The following is a 7,012-nucleotide window of genomic DNA, read 5'->3' on the forward strand; positions in this document are numbered from 1 at the left end:
AAGAAAGAAGTGGTCTGAAAAAATATTTGAAGAAACAATGGTCTAAAAGTTCCCATATTTGGTAAAAAAAAATATAGAGTTACTGACCAAGAAGTTAAACAAACCCTAAGCAGGATTTATACGAAGAAAATGACACCTAAGCACCCCATAATTAAAAGGCTGAAATCCAAGATGTAGAGAAATTCTTGAAAGCAGTCAAGAAAAATGGCACATTACATAAAGAGGAAAAAGAATACAATTAAATACTGACTTCTCATCAGAAACAGTGAAGACTAAAATGTATTCAAATTACATATTCAAAGTACTCAAAGAAAAATAAAACTGTCAACCAAGAAACTGTCCTTCAAAAATAAGAGCAAAATAGAGACAAAAAATTATGTAATTAGTTCCACTTTACAAGAAAGAATAAATGAAACTGGAGGGAAATGACACCAGACGGTAATTTAGATCTATAGGAAAGAATAAAGTGCACCAGAAATGGCAAATGCATGGATAAATTTTGGGATGTATATTTTTTGTCTTAATGTCTTTAAAAGGCATATGATTGCTTAAAACAAATCTAACAACACTGTATTGTTGGGTTTATGATGAATACAGATGTGATATATGCGATGATAGCTTTAGACAAAACTATTGTTTCAAGAGTCCTACATTTATCTAAAGTATTTCAATATAAACTCTAAGGAGATAAATTAAAGATGCCCATTGTAATCTCTAGGACAACCATTAAAAAATAATGCTAATATAGAGCTATAAAGCCATCGAATGAATTTAAATAAAACATCAGAAAATTTTACTAACACAGGAGAAGACAGAAAAAGAGAAAGAACAAAGAGGAGAGACATATAGAAAACAAATATGAAAATGATAGACCTAAACCCTACCAAATGGGTAATTACATTAAATATAAATAGATCACACACTAAACTAAAAGGCAAGTCTCTCAGACTAGATAAAAATGCAAAACTCAGCTAACTACTATCTGCAATGGATGTACATTGAATGAAAAGACATAGTTCAAATCAGGCAATCTGGAAGAAATGGATGCATTCCTAGAAACACATAAACTACCAAAACTAAGACAGAAAAAAATAGAAAACCTGAAAAGACCCATAACCAGCAAAGAAATTGAATCAGTAATCAAAAATCTCCCAACAAACAAGAGTCCAGGGCCAGATGGCCTCCCAGCGAAATTCTACCAAACATTTAAAGAAGAATTAATATCTGTTCTTATGAAACTGTTTCAAAAAATGGAAATGGAAAGAAAATTCATTCTATGAGGCCGGCATTACCTAGATCCCAAAACCAGACAAAGACCCCACCAAAAAGGAGAATTACAGACCAATATCTCTGATGAACATGAATGAAAAAATTTGCACCAAGATACTATCTAATAGGATCCAACAGTACATAAAAAGGATTATTCACCACAACCAAGTGGGATTTACCTCTGGGCTGCAAGGGTGTTCAACATCCACAAATCAATCAATGTGATACAGCATATTAATAAAAGAAAGGACAAGAACCATATGATCAATGTCACCTAGCATCAGGGAAATACAAATCAAAACCACAATGAAATACCACCTCACACCAGTCAGAATGGCTAAAATTAACAACTCAGGAAACAACAGAAGTTGGTGAGGATGTGGAGAAAGGGGAACCCTCTTACACTGTTGGTGGGAATGCAAACTGGTGTGGCCACTCTGGAAAACAGTATGGAGGTTCCTCAAAAAGTTAAAAACAGAGCTACCCTATGACCCAGCAATTGCATTACTAGGTATTTTTCCAAAGGATACAAACATAGTGATTCAAAGGGGTACATGCACCCCAATGTTTATAGCAGCAATGTCCATGATTTCCAAATATGGGAAGAGCCCAGATGTCCATCAACAGATGAATGGATAAAGAAGAGGTAATATATATATTAATATATATTATATAAAGAAGAGGTAATATATATATAATATATAGAGATAAAGAAGAGGTAATGTGTATATGTGTGTGTACACACACACACAATGGAATATTTACTCAGCCATCAAAAAGAATGAAATCTTGCTATTTGCAACACTGTGGATGAAACTAGAGGGTATTATGCAATGTGAATTAAGTCAAAGAAAGACAAGTACCATATGATTTCACTCATGTGTGGAATTTGAGAAACAAAACAGATGAACATAGGTGAAGGGAAGGAAAAATAAAATAAGAGGAAAACAGAAATGGAGGCAAACCATAAGAGACTCTTAGCTATAGGGAGCAAACTGAGGGTTGTTGGAAGAGAGGTGAGTAGTGGGATGGGTAACTGGGTGATGGGCATTAAAGAGGGCATTTGAAGTAATGAGCACTGGGTTTTCTATGCAACTGATGAATCACTGAATTCTACCTCTGAAACTAATAATACAGTATATGTTAATTAAATGAATTTAAATAAAAAATTTTTAAAAATTATGGTGCATCTACACTATAGAATGTCATGTAACCATTTTTTAATGAGATAACTTTCCCTATATGTACTAATTTGAAAATGTCCTTAACACACCTTAAAGGAAAATAACCAAAAAAAAAAAATTATATAGCATGACATTAAATTTTAGAATGATCTATTTATTATACATTTAAGTGTGCGTATGTACAAGCACACATTCATTTTAGAAGGATAGAGAGCTGAAAAAATAGATAATAAATTGATAGTTTTGAATGAAGCACAAACATAACAAATTTGAAATTCAAAAGAGTCCCAACCGATAGGAACATTTCCAAAGAAAATATCTAAGTCAGTGGCATATCATGGCATATCAAGTATAAGTTCATGAGCATAGTCTACCTTGTGTACAGGCAATTATCTACAGATAATTTTAAAACAATAGTAAAACCAACTAAAATTTGATCTGCTTTTTATTAACATCATGCATTGTCCATTCTAAATAATGCCAGTAATAAAATACTTTCCTGGGGAAAAGATTTTTTTTGTTGGTCTAAGTTCTAAATAATTGCTGCTATTACATTTGAGTTTTAATAATATGTAGACAAGTTTCAAATTAGGACATTTTTATTACTTACCCTTTCTTGAATATTGCATCCTACAAAGAAATTAATTCAAAGAACTTCTAGTTAAATGATTTGCCCCCAACACACATACGCTGAGTTACATGTGTTCATTTGGAAAGTGAATTCATAATGGTTGGAGGAAGGGGGTATAGCTCAGTGGTAGAGCATTTGACTGCATAATGGTTGGAGGAATTGTTCAAGTTTGTAAACTGAAAGGGGTAGCATTTTTGTTTGGTAAATGAAAATTTTAGTTTACAAATAAAATATTTTACTGAATTTAAATATATTCAACATTGATTTCTTTTTTGTTGTCTTAGAACTAAAAAAATAATCAAGAAAATAATGAGTTTTACTGATTATTGCATAATTGTTACTGAAAATAATTTTATTATATTGAAGAGGGGAAAGTGTTAAAAAAAAAAATCATCTGCTGGGGTGCCTGCGTCTGCCTTTGGCTCAGGTCATGATCCCAGGGTCCTGGGATCGAGACCTGCATCAGGCTCCCTGCTCCATGGGAAGCCAGCTTCTCCCTATCCCACTCCCCCTGCTTGTGTTCCCTCTCCCACTGTCTCTGTCAATTAAATAAATAAAATCTTTAAAAAAAAATCATCGGCTGCAGGAGTTAAACACACGTATATGCTACTGACTACTTCACAAGGATACCATAAGCATTCAGTAAGAAAAAGTATACAAAATTCATGGCATAGTGCCTAGTATATAGTAGATACTCAGTGCATGGTAGCTTTCATTATAAACATTCATAAGTGATTGGTCCCCTGTCCACCTTCCTCAACCTCTTATCCCTCTATTTCTAGACTTTGAGAAGCTGAGATTCAAATTGAGATCAAAGTTCCAAATATGCACCAAGTCCTGTGATTAGTGTTTTAATTATCTGATTATTTCTCACATTATCTAATGTATTTCTCACAAAAATCCTGTGAACACTATTTTTGTCCCTATCTAATATATTACAAAAATACAGACAGTTCAATTTTCTCAAACTTACTCAGCTCAGAGATGGCAGTTTTATGATCAAGCCTAAGTTTTTCTGATATTAACCCTGCACTCATTCTATGTATCCATCCTCCAAGTCGTGTTCACCATCAACATCATCATCATCACAACCACTGATGAACACCTATTCTTTATGCACATGTCCCATGCTCCCATACTTTGTTTTATATACTCCACATGAAGCCATTTCTACCCACATTTTAGCACTTTCTTAGTTCTTCATTCCTTCTCTCGCTTCACACTTTTCATCTGGGATCATTTCCTATCTGCCTAAAGTATATTTTTTAGAATTCCTATAGTGAGGGTCTACTAGTGGCAGATTTTCTGGGGTTTGTTTATATAAAAATACCTGTATTTAATTCCCATTGTTAAAAGATACTTTCACTGGGTATAGAATTGGCAGTTTTTCCCCAATATTTTCAAGATATCATCCACTATGCCCTGGCTCTAATTGTTTCTGTTGAGAAGTCACCTGTGACCTTGTCCTTCCTTTATGTTAAATCTATTTTTACACTCCTGCTTACAAAATCTTTTGTTTTTGCTACAGTTTCATTGTGTTATGTTTTTCTTTTAACTTAACTTGCTTAGAATTTATTGGGCTTCTGAGGATTGTTCTTCCCTCAGTTCTGGAAAGTTCTCACCCATTATTTTTGGCTTTGCCCCATTCCCTGCCCTCCTTGATCTCCCACTATTCCTCCACTCTCTTCTCTCCTCTCCTTTGCTTTTGGAGATGTGATTAGGCTACATTTCATTCTTCACTCTATCTTTTAAGTCTCAGCCTCCTGTTCATATTTTCATCTTTGTCTCTTTATCTGGGCTATCAATAATTTTCTTATTTCCATCTTCAAATTCACTAATTCTCTCTTAACTTTTATCTAACCTTGTATTAAATCTGTCCACTGAGTTTGTAACTCCAATTATTATATATATTTTTCATTTTTAAGAATGCATTTTCTTTTTTTTTTAGTTAATTTTCTAATCTACTTTTTACTCACTCATTTTAAACCTATTTCTTAAATATATTAAATGTATTTTTTCTTTCATTGTATAGTCCTAATATCTGAAGTTTTTCAAAGTCTGATTTTGTTCTCTTTCTCTCTCTCTCTCTCTCTCTCTCTCGTTTCCTTGTATGTCTAGTGATTTTTAAATCAGAGTTGCTCATTTTCCATGGAACTTTATACAAAGTGTTTAAAGCCTAGGATGGAAGTGATTTCCTTTTGAAAGAATTTGTGTTCTCTTCTGTCAAGTACCTGGACTCACTATCAGGATGGGGCCACTTTAAGATAAAGTTTTGGCTTGAAGTTCTTTGGGATCCCAGGTTGTGTTAATTCAGGCTACAAACTGTGTTGGTGACAAATTCTGAGAGGAAGCTTCATTTCCACTTCCACCCAGTCCCCAGGTCCAAGATAGGCAGTGTTCCTTGTGGTCTTAGGAGGGGACATTGATTTCTAGTTCACTCTTAAACTTTTACTTCCTCATCTCAGAATATGTAAAATCAATGCTTAATTATACCTGGCTCAACAAATATCCTCAAGTCCAAGCTAGCTTCAGCCCTCTGCTCACCTTCCTGAGTCTCTGTCTTCACTTACTTCCTGTCTGCATATACCTTATTTTCTTGCCAACTCATAAATGCATTTAGGATTCTTTCAATCCAAGATTTTTAGATGATTCCAGTAAGAGAATTACCCTTTTTGTCTATAGTGTTGACAGAAATAGAAATTTCTGGGCCTCGGCTTTTCTGTCTTCAAAGTGGGCTACTATCCCTGCTCTCCAGGTTAGTTGGAGGACCAAATGAGCTAGCAATTTTGTAAATAAGCTGTAAACCAATGTTTCTGCTTTGAGAAAACAGAGTCAGAGACCTCAGAAATCAATGGGGATTCACACAAGGGCCCACAGTCCCGGGCTTCAGGTGAATCCCACCCCAAGAAAAGGCAGTCATTCCATGCCACAAAGAACCTTTGCATTGTCCACTTGACCCTCAGCATCTGAGTGTCATGACACTCCATTCCCTACAAAGATTGTGGGAATACAGGCTTCAGAAACAAGGTGGCATATGAGCCAGGGTTTGAAGGGTCATCAGACAAGGTTAGGAAGAGACTGGGGGAGAGCATGACAAGCAGAGTAAACAGCACAAACCGAAGCATAGAGGCCTGCCAAGGCACAGTAATTTCAGGGAACCACAGGTCATCCCATGAGGGGAGTGAAGATGAGGTTAGAAGGGAAGGTAGGTGCTGGATGGTTGATGCCTGAAATGCCAGGCTGAGCAATTTCCACTCTGCTCTTAGGCACTAGAGAGCCCTGGCAGGTTTGTGAGTTAAACTGAGGCAGCAGCTATGTCTGCTTCACTCAATTTCTGTCCAACACCTAGCACTGTGAGCACTCAACAAACATTTGATGGATGGATGAATGGATGGGTGAAGTCTATTGGTCTGGCCTCTTTAAATTGAGGCCATATACTGTATCTTTGCTAGTTTAGTCTGGATTTCTTTGCAGCTACATATTTGGATGGGACATTAAATAATTTCAATAAACATTTCTAAGCATGGATTCAGGGGTTCCCCGAGTGATCCGTGCTGTTGTTCGTTACTCACTGGCAGTTCCAGAATTCCCTTGTTGTCCTAGAAGAGCTTCTCTAGACATTTCCAGACAATTCCCTGGACATCCAGACACTATTCTGAGACCTCCCATCCTACTGCTTTTTCAGCCTAGCACAGCTCCCCAATTAGGTGGCAGGGGAACAGGTCCCACCTCCTAACCACAGGGATGAGCTCACAGTCAAGGCTGAGTCCGCTGGTCACTGTGGTTGGTCCAAACAAGGCTATGGGATACAAGATGGCCAGTTGGGTCGTTCTCCAGCATGTTTTCTGGATGGAGATTATGGAGAAGGGTCATCTTCCCTATCAAGTCACTAAACTAGAAGGCTATGATTCAGGAACTGCCTGGGGTC

This window comes from Mirounga angustirostris, unplaced genomic scaffold (assembly GCF_029215605.1).
Source record: "Mirounga angustirostris isolate CCGP_5_RB_7025 unplaced genomic scaffold, mMirAng1.0.hap1 SCAF_9, whole genome shotgun sequence".
NCBI lineage: Eukaryota > Metazoa > Chordata > Mammalia > Carnivora > Phocidae > Mirounga > Mirounga angustirostris.